At 51.5% G+C, this 12,997-nt stretch overlaps 1 long non-coding RNA gene across 2 annotated transcripts; it reads right to left on the bottom strand.

The window, feature by feature from the left end:
• Positions 1 to 515: 515 nt before the first annotated feature.
• On the bottom strand, positions 516 to 11,553 carry LOC105718439 (uncharacterized). 2 transcript variants are annotated; one of them, XR_010337434.1, is made up of 4 exons: positions 11,463 to 11,553; positions 8,283 to 8,372; positions 3,106 to 3,198; positions 516 to 780 (listed from the first exon to the last, which is right to left on the bottom strand). It is a non-coding gene; the product is annotated as an uncharacterized LOC105718439 (long non-coding RNA). The 2 variants fall into 2 exon arrangements; XR_010337435.1 differs by lacking the exon at positions 8,283 to 8,372.
• Between the last annotated feature and the right edge of the window lie 1,444 nt (positions 11,554 to 12,997).

Here is a 12,997-nt window from a genome sequence, read left to right as displayed (position 1 = left end):
TCACCCCCAAGCTTCCATATTTCTTTCTTTTTTTTTTTTTTTTTTTGAGATGGAGTCTCTGTCTCCCAGGTTGGAGTGCAGTGGTGCGATCTAGCTCACCACAACCTCCATCTCCCGGGCTCAAGTGAATCTCCTGCCTCAGCCTCCCACGTAGCTGGGATTACAGGCACTCACCACCACGTCCAGCTAATTTTTGTATTTTTAGCAGAGATGGGGTTTCACCACGTTGGCCAGGCTGGTCTCAAATTCCTGACCTCAAGTGATCCGCCCACCTCAGCCTCCCAAATTGCTGGGATTACAGACAGGAGCCACTGTGCCTGGCTTTTCTTTCTTTTTTTTTTATTTTTATTTTTTTGAGACAGAGTTTCACTCTTGTTATCCAGGCTGGAGTGCAATGGCGTGATCTCGGCTCACTGCAACCTCCGCCTCCTGGGTTCAAGCAATTCTCCTGCCTCAGCCTCCTGAGTAGCTGGGATTACAGGCACGCGCCAGCATGCCCAGCTAATTTTTTGTATTTTTAGTAGAGACGGGGTTTCACCATATTGACCAGGATAGTCTCGATCTCTTGACCTCGTGATCCACCTGCCTTCGCCTCCCAAAGTGCTGGGATTACAGGCATGAGCCACCGCACCTGGCTTTTTCTTTTTTTTTTTTTTTTAAGAAACAGATTCTTGGGGGTCTCCTCTTTCGGCTGTGGAAAACATCCATCTTCTCTGTATGGGGGAGCCTCTTCCTTCTTTCTGCCTCTTTTTTCTTTCTTGCCAATTAAACTCTCCACTCCTTAAAACCAAAAACAAACAAACAAACAAAAAACAGAGGCTTTCTCTGTCTCCCAGGCTGGAGTGCAGTGGTGTGATCTTGCCTCACTGCAGCCTGGAACTCCTGGGCTCAAGAAATCCTCCCGCTTCAGCCTCCTGGGTCTACAGGTGCACACCACCACACCCAGCTAATTTTTAAATGTTTTGTAGAGACGGGGGTCTCCCTATGTTGCCCAAGCTGATCTCAAACTCCTGGCCTCAAGCGATCCTCCTGCCTTGGCCTCCCAAAGTGCTGAGACTACAGTTGTGTACCACCATGCCCCGCCCACATTTCCCCAGTACTCTATCTTTCCTGCTTTCGGACAAGGCAGAGGATGGATCTGGTGTTTGAGAAACACAAATACACCTTTAATTTGTTGACTGTCTAGTTCCTGTCTGCACAGGCTGCTGCTGTTTTATTTTTTTTCTTTTTTCTTTTTTTCTGAGGCGGAGTTTCGCTCTTGTTACCCAGGCTGGAGCGCAATGGCGCGATCTCGGCTCACCGCAACCTCCGCCTCGTGGGTTCAGGCAATTCTCCTGCCTCAGCCCCCCGAGTAGCTGGGATTACAAGCTCACGCCACCATGCCCAGCTAATTTTTGTATTTTTAGTAGAGACGGGGTTTCACCATGTTGACCAGGATGATCTCGATCTCTTGACCTCGTGATCCACCCGCCTCGGCCTCCCAAAGTGCTGGGATTACAGGCGCACTGCGCCCGGCCATTTTTTGTATTTTTAGTAGAGATGGGGTTTCACCATGTTGACCAGGATGGTCTCGATCTCTTGACCTCGTGATCCACCTGCCTCGGCCTCCCAAAGTGCTAGGATTACAGGCGTGAGCCACCACGCCCAGCAACTTTTCTATTTTTAGTAGAGACGGGGTTTCACCATATTGGTCACGCTGGTCTCGAACTCCTGACCTCAAGTGATCTGCCCACCTTAGCCTGCCAAAGTGCTGGGATTACAGGCGCCCGTGCTCCTCTTTTATTTTTCAGGTGAAATTAAGTGACAGGGCTAGTGTAAGATACATAAAACACCAACCATTCTGCTGGGACTCCATTTGGTGCTCAATAAAATCATTCACCCTTTTTTGGTATTTTGTTGCAGACAAAATGGAAACACCAAATGGCCAGTGGAAGTGGCAGGAAGAAACGAGACCAAAAACCCTGTGACTCAGAGGAGGTACCTGCAGACCCACTGGGCAGGGTAGAGAGGGGCCCGGGGGGAAGTTTCCTGCCAGGAGGGATCAGTGTGCAGGGCTCTCCTCCCCACTTGTTCAGCAGGGTTTCTCCTCCTCAGCACCACTGACATTTGGGCCAGGTATTTCTTTGATCTGGTGGCTGTCCTGTGCACTGCAGGGGGCAGGGGGTTTAGCAGCATCCCCAGCCTCTACTCTCCAGGTGAAGTGGCAAGCTGCCTCCCCCAGTGATGACAATCAGAATGTCCTGCGTGGTGGCCCACGCCTGTAATCCCAGCACTTTGGGAGGCCGAGGCGGGTGGATCACAAGGTCAAGAGATCCAGACCATCCATCCTGGCCAACATGGTGAAACTGGGTCTTACTAAATATACAAAAAAATTAGCTGGGCGTGGTGGCGCACGCCTATAATCCCGGCATTTTTGGAGGCTGGGACGGGTGGATCATGAGGTCAAGAGATCGAGACCATCCTGGTTAACATGGTGAAACCCCATCTCTACTAAAAATACAAAAATTAACTGGGCATGGTGGCACATACCTGTAGTTCCAGCTACTCGGGAGGCTGAGGCAGGAGAATTGCTTGAACCCAGGAGACGGAGGTTGCGGTGAGCCGAGATCGTACCATTGCACTCCAGCCTGGGTAACAAGAGCGAAACTCCGTCTCAAAAAAAAAAACAAAAAAATACAAAAAAATTAGTTGGGCGTGGTGGCGCACACCTGTAGTCCCAGCTACTTGGGAGGCTGGGGCAGGAGAATTGCTTGAACCCGGGAGGCGGAGGTTGCAGTGAGCTGAGGTCACACCACTACACTCCAGCCTGGTGCCTGGTGACAGAGTGAGACTCTGTCTCGAAAAAAAAGAATGTCCTAGTGGAGGGGGCAGAATCACCCTGAGAGCCCCCCTATAGAGCCAGGAGCCCCCACCTCCTTTAGGAGTCTGAGCCAAGGCTTCATTCACAGCAGGGACTCACTGAAGGTTGGAGGACTTATATTCACCACCACCCTTCTTCCAAAGGAGATGCCTGAGAAGGAAGAGCTGATCATGCTGGAGGTGGAGAGTAGCTGGGGGAGGGGCGAGGAGAAGTAGGCTGGCTGGAGAGCCCAGGCCGGTACCCACCAGTGACTCCCCAAGTGGCGCTGCTGTGGTGGCTTCCCCGCTCTGGCCTTCTGTCACCTTGTTTGCTGAATCCAGGTGAATTTCTGAATCAAACTGGAAAGAATGCGGGTGGAGAAAGTCAGATCAGCCATGCCCTTGCTGTGGCTACTGAGCTGCATGACCTTAACTGAACCATTTGATCTCTCTGCAACTGTTTCTCGTGCTGTGAAACCTGGGGGCTGCAGTCTCTGGGTTTTAAGGTCCCTTTCAGCTGTAAGTTCTAGGGCCTGTGAATACCACAGTGTGATTAAACTAGCTGGGTGGTGGTCAGGACCCTGTAAGTTTTGGTCTCACTGTGCTGCAAGCCAGCAGTACAGTTCTCCACATGTGTTTGTTAAGAACTCTTGGGCCGGGCACCTTGGCCCACACCTGTAATCCCAACACTTTGGCAGGCCAAGGCGGGTGGATCACGAGGTCAAGAGATCGAGACCATCCTGGTCAACATGGTGAAACCCCATCTCTACTAAAAATACAAAAAAAAATTAGCTGGGCATGGTGGTGCGTGCCTGTAATCTCAGCTACTCAGGAGACTGAGGCAGGAGAATTGCCTGAACCCAGGAGGCAGAGGTTGCGGTGAGCCGAGATCGCGCCATTGCACTCCAGTGTGGGTAACAAGAGTGAAACTCCGTCTCAAAAATAAATAAATAAATAAAAATAAAAAAAAGAACTCTTGGCCCACGCTGGGAATGGTGGCTCACGCCTGTAATCAAAGCACTTTGGAGGCCAAGGCGGATGGATCACCTGAGGTTGGGAGTTCAAGACCAGCCTGGCCAACATGGTGAAACCCTGTCTTTAAAAAATAAAATAAAAATAAAGAACTCTTGGCCCAGCACAATGGCTCATGCCTATAATCCCAGCACTTTGAGAGGCCGAGACAGGTGGATCACCTGAGGTCAGGAGTTCAAGACCAGCCTGGTCAACACGGTGAAACGCTGTCTCTACTAAAAATACAAAAATTAGATAGGCATGGTGGCACACGCCTGTAATTCCAACTACTCAGGAGGCTGAGGCAGGAAAATCGCTTGAACCCAGGAGACAGAGACTGCAGGGAGCCAAGATGGCCTCACTGCACTCCAGCCTGGGTGACAGAGTGAGACTCCGTCTGGAAAAAAAAAAAAAAAAGGGGGCCGGGTGCGGTGGCTCAAGCCTGTAATCCCAGCACTTTGGGAGGCCGAGGCGGGTGGATCACGAAGTCAAGAGATCGAGACCATCTTGGTCAACATAGTGAAACCCCGTCTCTACTAATACAAAAAATTAGCTGGGCATGGTGGCGTGTGCCTGTAATCCCAGTTACTCAGGAGGCTGAGGCAAGAGAATTGCCTGAACCCAGGAGGCGGAGGTTGCGGTGAGCCGAGATCGCGCCATTGCACTCCAGCCTGGGTATCAAGAGCGAAACTGCGTCTCAAAAAAAAAAAAAAAAAAAAACTCTTGTTGCTGAGAACTACTTCAGGAGTTCCTACTGTGTGCAAAGAAATGTGCTATCTGCTGTGCACTTGGAGAGATCTTCACCCCTTTCCTTTGAGGGCTCATAATCTAGTAACAGATAAAAATAATTTCAGGCCGGGTGCGGTGGCTCAAGCTTGTAATCCCAGCACTTTGGGAGGCCGAGGTGGGTGGATCACGAGGTCAAGAGATCGAGACCATCCTGGTCAACATGGTGAAACCCCATCTTTACTAAAAATACAAAAAATTAGCTGGGCATGGTGGCGCATGCCTGTAATCCCAGCTACTCAGGAGGCTGAGGCAGGAGAATTGCCTGAACCCAGGAGGCGGTGGTTGCGGTGAGCCAAGATTTCGCCATTGCACTCCAGCCTGGGTAACAAGAGCGAAACTCCGTCTCAAAAAAATAATTTCAACAAAAGGCCATAAATGCAAAATGTCTCACCCTTTCCAATGGGTTCAAAATCAGGCAGATCTGAGTCTGAGGCTAGGTCCATTGTTATGAGTCCTTGGTTACTGTGGCTCATTGAATCTCAGTTTTTTTACTTGTAAAATGGGGGTAACAACAACTATGTCACAGGGTTATTTTATGAGTTAAATGAGGCCGGGCATGGTGGTGGTTTACGCCTGGAATCCAAGCACTTTGTAGGCCAAGGTGGGCGGATCACCTGAGGTTGGGAGTTCAAGACCAGCCTGACCAACATGGTGAAACCCCCTCTTTATTTAAAATAAATAAAAAAAAAAGAGTTAAATGAGACAATATATGGGCTGGGTGCGATGGTTCATTCCTGTAATCCCAGCACTTTGGGAGGCTGATGGGGGCAGATCACGAGGTCAGGAGTTTCAGACCAGCCTGGCCAACATGGCAAAACCCCATCTCTACTAAAAATACAAAAATTAACTGGGTGTAGTGGCTCGCACCTGTAATCCCAGCTACTCAGAGAATTGCTTGAACCCAGAAGGCGGAGGTTGCAGTGAGCCAAGATCATGCCACTGCATTCCAGCCTGGGTGACAGAGCAAGACTGGGAGAGTTAAATGGGTCCGGTGCGATGGTTCACGCCTATAATCCCAGCAATCTGGGAGGCCGAGGGTAGATTACTTGAGGTCAGGAGTTCGAGACCAGCCTGACCAACATGGCGAAACTCAGTCTCTACCAAAAATACAAAAAGTAGCCAGGTGTGGTGGTGGACACCTGTAATCCCAGCTACTTGGGAGACAGAGGCAGGAGAGTCACTTGCACCTGGGAGGCAGAGGTTGCAGTAGGTTCCAGCCTGGGCAACAAAGTGAGACCCTATTTGTAAAACAATTACCATGGTGCTTGGCACATCATTAAGTGCAAAATAATTGTTAGTGGCAAATTTTTTTTTTTTTTTTTTTTTTGAGACGGAGTTTCGCTCTCGTTACCCAGGCTGGAGTGCAATGGCACGATCTCGGCTCACCGCAATCTCCGCCTCCTGGGTTCAGGCAATTCTCCTGCCTCAGCCTCCTGAGTAGCTGGGATTACAGGCACGCGCTACCATGCCCAGCTAATTTTTTGTATTTTTAGTAGAGATGGGGTTTTACCATGTTGACCAGGATGGTCTCGATCTCTTGACCTCGTGATCCACCCGCCTTGGCCTCCCAAAGTGCTGGGATTACAGGCGTGAGCCACCGCGCCCGGCTAGTGGCAAATATTTATTGACTACAGTGTACAGGCACTGTGCTAGGCCCTGGGATAGCGGAGATGAGGGACAGGACTCTTGGTCTGGAGCAACTCACCAGCAGGTAGGGAAAGCAGCAGGGAGCAATAATAGTACCCTGATCGAGCTGTGACAGAGCCAGGCAGGAGAAGCTTCGACACGGGGAAGGCGGCAGCCCTGACCACAGGGTCAGGCAGGCATGTGAAGTAGTGAACACGCTGCCTGTTGAAGCAAGGTCCGTGGTGTTGACCGGAGTTAAGCAGACAGGGCTGCAGGGAGGTGGGAGCAGCCGAGGTGCCAACAAGCCCGGGCCACAGTGCTCCTGCGGAACTGAATGCACTCAAGCAAGATGGAGTGTGATGGAGTGTGCATTGGATGATGGTGAGAAATGAGCCTGAACCTTGGCCTCAGAAAGAAGGAAGCTACATAAGAAATGTTTCCTTTTTATTAGACACACTGTTTCCCCTTTTGACCTAACCACCAGGCAGCTCAGAACCAACGTTGATGGATCGATTGATTGATTGAGACGGAGTTTCGCTCTTGTCACCTGGACTGGATGCAACAGCATGATCTGGGCTGACTGCAACCTCCGCCTCCAGGTTCAAGCCGTTCTCGTGCCTCAGCCTCCCGAGTAGCTGGGACTACAGGCATGCGCCACCACACCCGGCTAATTTTGTATTTTTAGCAGAGACAGGGTTTCACTATGTTTTTTTTTTTTTTTTTTTTTTAGACGGAGTTTCACTCTTGTTACCCAGGCTGGAGTGCAATGGTACTATCTCGGCTCACCGCAACCTCCGCCTCCTGGGTTCAAGCAATTCTCCTGCCTCAGCCTCCCAAGTAGCTGGGACTACAGGTACATGCCACCATGCCCAGCTAATTTTTGTATTTTTTGTAGAGACGGGGTTTCACCATGTTAACCAGGATGCTCTCGATCTCTTGACCTCGTGATCCACCCGCCTCGGCCTCCCAAAGTGCTGGGATTATAGGCTCAAGCCACCATGCCTGGCCACAGCCAGAGGCTTTAGAGTGCACTACACCAGGGCAGCAGAAGAGTCTGGCTTGTTCCTGGCAGCGTCCCCAGTGCCCAGTCAGTGCCTGGCACAACACAGAAGCGCGATCAACAGCGGGCGATGCAGAATAACGGCAGGGACATTTCACCTAAAAGAAGCCTCCTCCAGGTCGGGCATGGTGGCTCACGCCTGTAATCGAAGCACTTTGGAGGCCGAGGCGGGCAGATCACCTGAGGTTGGGAGTTCAAGACCAGCCTGACCAACATGGTGAGACCCCGTCTTTAAAGAAAAATAAATAGGCCGGGCGCGGTGGCTCATGCCTGTAATCCCAGCACTTTGGGAGGCCGAGGTGGGTGGATCACGAGGTCGAGAGATCGAGACCATCCTGGTCAACATGATGAAATACAAAAAATTAGCTGGGCATGGTGGCACGTGCCTGTAATCCCAGCTACTCAGGAGGCTGAGGCAGGAGAATTGCCTGAACCTAGGAGACGGAGGTTGCGGTGAGCCGAGATCGTGCCATTGCACTCCAGCCTGGGTAACAAGAGCGAAACTCCATCTCAAAAAAAAAGAAAGAAAAGAAAAATAAATAAAAATAAAATAAAAAAAGAAGCCTCCTCCATAAAGCACACCAGGATGGACCCCCCAGAGCCACTGGCTGGCTCTGTCCCACATGCAGGTTCTTGATTAGACTTCCTCCTATATCGTTCACCAATCCTTGTGGCTGAAAGCCTTGTTGCTCCAGCTGGATGGCAAACTACACCTCAAGGACAGATACTCTATCACACATGCCTGTGTCCCCCAGAGCTGCACCCAGCACAGAGCTGGTCACAAAGTGGCCTCCCCAAATTTCTGTGGCTTTAGGCTGACAAACACCTGCAATTCCTTATAGCTGAACAAAGATGAATGACCCTAACCCATTCAAGTCAGGCTGGACTAGCTTCCACTCTGATCACACATTTGGTTTTATGGAGTGCAGAGTGAGAGGAAGAAAGAACGGCCTCTTACCGGCCCAAGGTGAAGGTCTTTGCGCTTGTTTTTCTCAACAGCATAATCTGGTCTCCTGACACAAAGGCAGGGGAGGGAAGGCAGCGGCTCCTAAGGAACAGAGATGGATGGTGGCCGGGCCTCTGAGACCACTGCTCTGCCCACTGGGCAGACCAGCCATGTCTTTTGGCTCCTATCAAGAGTCAGCTCAGGGCAAAGACTGGGGCAGATGACACATGGGGTGTTCACAGGAGACCTGTGTTCAGGGCTTCCTTCTGGCCCCAGAACCTCCCAGAGTGGCCTCTCACGCACTCCCCTCCCTCCCTCCTCTCTTTCTGTCTCTCTCTCTCAGTGAAAGGACTCCTTGGCAAGAGTATCAGGTTTCAGTTATCTGTGTCCTGGGAAATTACAAGATCTTTCTCCGTTCTCTTTTTAGCCGGGATTACACGAGCAGAGCCTTCCCAGCTGCTGTCAGCCAGGCCGGGGGATCATGCCAGGTGACCCAACCAGAGGTGGGCAGGGTCACAGAGTCCAGCTGCCAGGCCTGCTCACCCCTCTTCTTGGTGTGATCCCCTCAAGTCCAATTCCCAGGGACCTTCCTCTCCGGGGGCAACCACCACCAGCGGGAAAAATGGAAATACCAGGTTATTTGCGATCTGACTACTCACTCCTTGTTTAGAGAGACAAGCAGGAGGCCAGAGGAATAGACGGGACTGTGGGAACAGCAGGGGCAGAGGGTAAAGGACGGCTATCAGAAGGAAAGGCAGAATCCCCACACATTCCCTGCTGCTCCAGGCTTGTTTAGAAAATTGGAAAAGGGGCTGGGTGCAGTGGCTCATGCCTGTAGTCCCAGCACTTTGGGAGGCGGAGGTGGGTGGATTGCCTGAGGTCAGGAGTTCAAGACCAGCCTGGCCAACATGGAGAAACCCCATCTCTTAAAAAAAAAAAAAAAAAAAAAAATTAAAAAAAAAGAAAATTGGAAAAGGACAAATATTGACCACAGGGGTGCAGGAAACTGGGCCCTTCCATCATCAATCATACATATTCAGCCAGGCGAAGTGACTCACACCTGTAATCCCAGCACTTTGGGAGGCAAAGGCAGGAGGATCCCTTGGGCCCAGGAGTTTGAGACCAGCCTGGGCAACAAGGTGAAACTCAGACTCTACAAAAAATTTGAAAAATTAGCTGGGTGTGGTGACACAGGCCTGTGGTCCCAGTCATTCAGGAGGCCGAGGTGGGCCAGGGAGGTGAAACCGTGTTCATACCATGGCATTCCAGCCTGGATGACAGAATGAGACCCTGTTTCTAATAGTAATAGTAATAATACTGATATAATGCATACTCAGTAGCTACGACTGTGCTTTACAGGATAACTGGGGCAAAAGTGTTCCTGGGTGAAACTGGGTAACCTAATTTGAAAGGTCTGGGAAACATGGCCCAATTTCAGCTTCACTCGCCACTCGGGCCAAGTGGAGGCTGAGGTTCATAACATACGAGATAGTAGACATCACCAAAGCCTTCATTCTACAAATGAGAAAACCATGGCTGAAAGCTCACCTGATCTCCCAAGTTCACTCAGAGACTTGAGGATGGGCCGAGCTCCAGAGTCCAGGCCCTGCCCCACTCCGCTCCACCCCATACACCACGAAGTTCCCTGGCCAACTAAGGAAGGAGTGCAAGGTGACTTGACAAAACAAAAACACAGCCAGGTGCGGTGGCTCACACCAGTAATCCCAGCATTTTGGGAGGCTGAGGCGGGTGAATCACGTGGTCAGGAGTTCGAGACCAGCCTGGTCAACATGGTGAAAACCCGTCTCTACTGAAAATACAAAAAATTAGCTGGGTGTGGTGGCGGGCGCCTGTAATCCCAGATACTCAGGGGGCTGAGGCAGGAGAATCACCTGAACCCGGGAGGTGGAGGTTGCAGTGAGCTGAGATGGTGTCACTGCACTCCAGCCTGGGCAACAGAGCGAGACTCTGCCTCAAAAAAGAAAAGAAAAGAAAAGAAAACAATAACATGGCCAGGTGCGGTGGCTCACACTAGTAATCCCAGCACTTTGGGAGGCTGAGGCGGGTGAATCACAAGGTCAGGAGTTCGAGACCAGCCATGGTCAACATGGTGAAACCCTGTCTCTACTGAAAATACAAAAAATTCTGGCCGGATGCGGTGGCTCACGCCTGTAATCCCAGCACTTTCGGAGGCTGAGATGGGTGGATCACAAGGTCAAGAGATTGAGACCATCCTGGCCAACATGGTGAAACCGCATCTCTACTAAAAATACAAAAATTAGCCAGGTGTGGTGGCACGCGCCTGTGGTCCCAGCTACTCCGGAGGCTGAGGTGGAAGAATCACTTGAACCCAGGAGGTGGAGGTTGCAGTGAGCCGAGACTGTGCCACTGCACTCCAGCCTGGGGACAAAGCAAGACTCCGTCTCAAAAAAAAAAAAAAAAAAAGAAATACAAAAAATTAGCCGGGTGTGGTGGTGGGTGCCTGTAATCCCAGCTACTTGGGAGGCTGTGGTAGGAGAATCACTTGAACCTGGGAGGCGGAGTTTGCAGCAAGCAGAGATGGCGCCACTGCACTCCAGCCCGGGCAACAGATCACACCACTGCACTTTAACCCAGACTCCATTTCAAAATGAAAACAAAAACAAAACTGAGGCAAAAAACAAAAACTGAGTGCAAAAGCAGAAGGAGAATTTGGGGGTAGAGGCTGTGGCTGCAAAGTGGGAGTGGCGATAATTAACACTGGGCTCCTGTGTGTCTCGGGAAGGGAAGGCCCTGGTGTCCAGAGCGCCTTCTGCCCACCTTCCCCTTCCTGCAGGGTCCCTGCCTGAGAACTCTTCCACCCACTCCTGGCTGCTGGGCGCCTGATATTTTCCAAAACACAATTTTCACACCCTTAAAAGTTGGCCGGGGCAGAGTCAGGATCAGAGCCTCTAGCTCAGATTTCCTGCCCTGAGAGGCTACAGCGAGCTGAGCAGAGTCCTATCATTCAGAAGAAACACAAAACCCAAGCCCCGGGGAGTCACGTGGCCACCAAGGACGCCCCAGCCTCGGACTAAGCTGAGGGCATTAGCCCGGGTGGCCTGTAGCTGCTCTGCTGCTCTGATCAGTCCTGCAGACGCACGGCACTCCCACCTGTCACCTTTAGGACCCTTGGGTCTGGCCCCCTTAAGACGTAGTGTTCCCGGTGCTCACCTTCGGGACTCACTCTGCTGCTAAGGAAACAGCACGCAACTTCCCAGGGTTCTGAGAAATAACTTTCCTAGGAATGTCACCAGCTGCAGACGCCCCTGTCATAAACTGTCCCAGCTCTAAGCCGCCTAGGGCTTTTATCCCCTCCTCTTAGCTACTCATTACCCAGCTTAATTAGGCCAGGAAATGCTGGCACTGAGGACACTCTCGGCAGGAGGCAAGGCTGGAGGAGAGATTCTCAGCAGCGCCACTTCCTGAGGCTTGAGCTGGGGGCTGGGGAAGGCCGTGGAGGAGGACGGCTGGGGATGGCAGGCTGCGTCCTCCAGTGAACAGCTGCTGGGAACAGAGCAGGGATGCGCGCATTTGCTCCCCGGCCCTCCAGGGAGCTGAGGGTTGCACTTGTTTACGGGAACAGCACCGGATCTGAAGGCCTGGAAGGCTCTGCCCGCCTCCGCCCCAGCCCTCCCATCTCAATTAACCAGCTTCCCTACCCCTCCTCCACTCTTTCCTCGGGGAGAGGTTGCAACCTCAGTTACCACTCACAATATTTCAGCCCAGACCCTGACATAATCACAGTGAAAGACCCGGCCTGAGATGCCTTCCATTTTCAACCAGCCCCGACCTTCACCCTGAACTGCCTTGGTCGCGCGACCTCCTGGGTCTTCAGATGGTGGCACTAGGAATGGGGTCGCCTGCTGTAGGGTTGTGTGCGCATCACCCAGTTCTGGAAATTTCTGCTACAGTGGCTTTGGAGGGGAAGTAGCAATGTATATAAGACAGATGGGAGTCCAGACTCTAGCTCTGCCCTAGGTCACTCTGTGACCTTGAATATGCTATTTCATTTTTCTGCACCTCAGTTTCTTTAGCTGCAAAAATGGGGGTGGTAATATCGACTTCTTGAGAGGTTGAGATGATCTTGTGTCCTTACGGTAGACATAGGCAAACATTCAGCAAAAAGTGGCTGGTATCTCCGAGGTGGGGCCCTGGTTCAGAGGCCTGCAGTTACCAAGTTTTCTTTGATGGGAAGCATAGAAAGGGGAAACTGTATTAATGAGATCCCTCTATCTGTTGAAGGTATTCACACTTACATGATTTTCCTTTCATTTCCCAATTATCTGTGGAGGCTTTGAGATTTAAGTGAGAAAACTGAGGCCCGGAGAAGGGAGGAGGGTGGGTCCTGGCCCCTGAGCGGCAGGGCAGATCATGCGACAGGCCTATGGCAGATGCCAGCGCTGCCGAGTCTGGGACTGCTTTTTGGCCTGGAAATGTCAGAACAACACCAGCCTAGGCCAGGTGCAGTGGCTCACGCCTGTAATCCCAGCACTTGGGAAGGCCGAGGAGGGCGGATCACTTGAGGTCAGGAGTTCGAAACCAGCCTGGCCAACTTGGTGAAACCCCCATCTCTACTAAAAATTCAAAAATTAGCCGGATGTGCTGTTGGGTGCCTGTAGTCCCAGCTACTCAAGAGTCTGAGGCACAAGAATCGCTTGAACCCAGAACATGCAGTGAGCTGAGATCACGCCATAGTACTCCAGCCT

Source organism: Aotus nancymaae, unplaced genomic scaffold (assembly GCF_030222135.1).
Source record: "Aotus nancymaae isolate 86718 unplaced genomic scaffold, 86718_ANA_hifiasm-v0.15.2.pri h1tg000049l, whole genome shotgun sequence".
In the NCBI taxonomy this organism is placed as follows: domain Eukaryota; kingdom Metazoa; phylum Chordata; class Mammalia; order Primates; family Aotidae; genus Aotus; species Aotus nancymaae.
The sequence above is the reverse complement of the archived record's forward strand: the minus strand, read 5'-3'. Positions and strand labels throughout refer to the sequence as shown.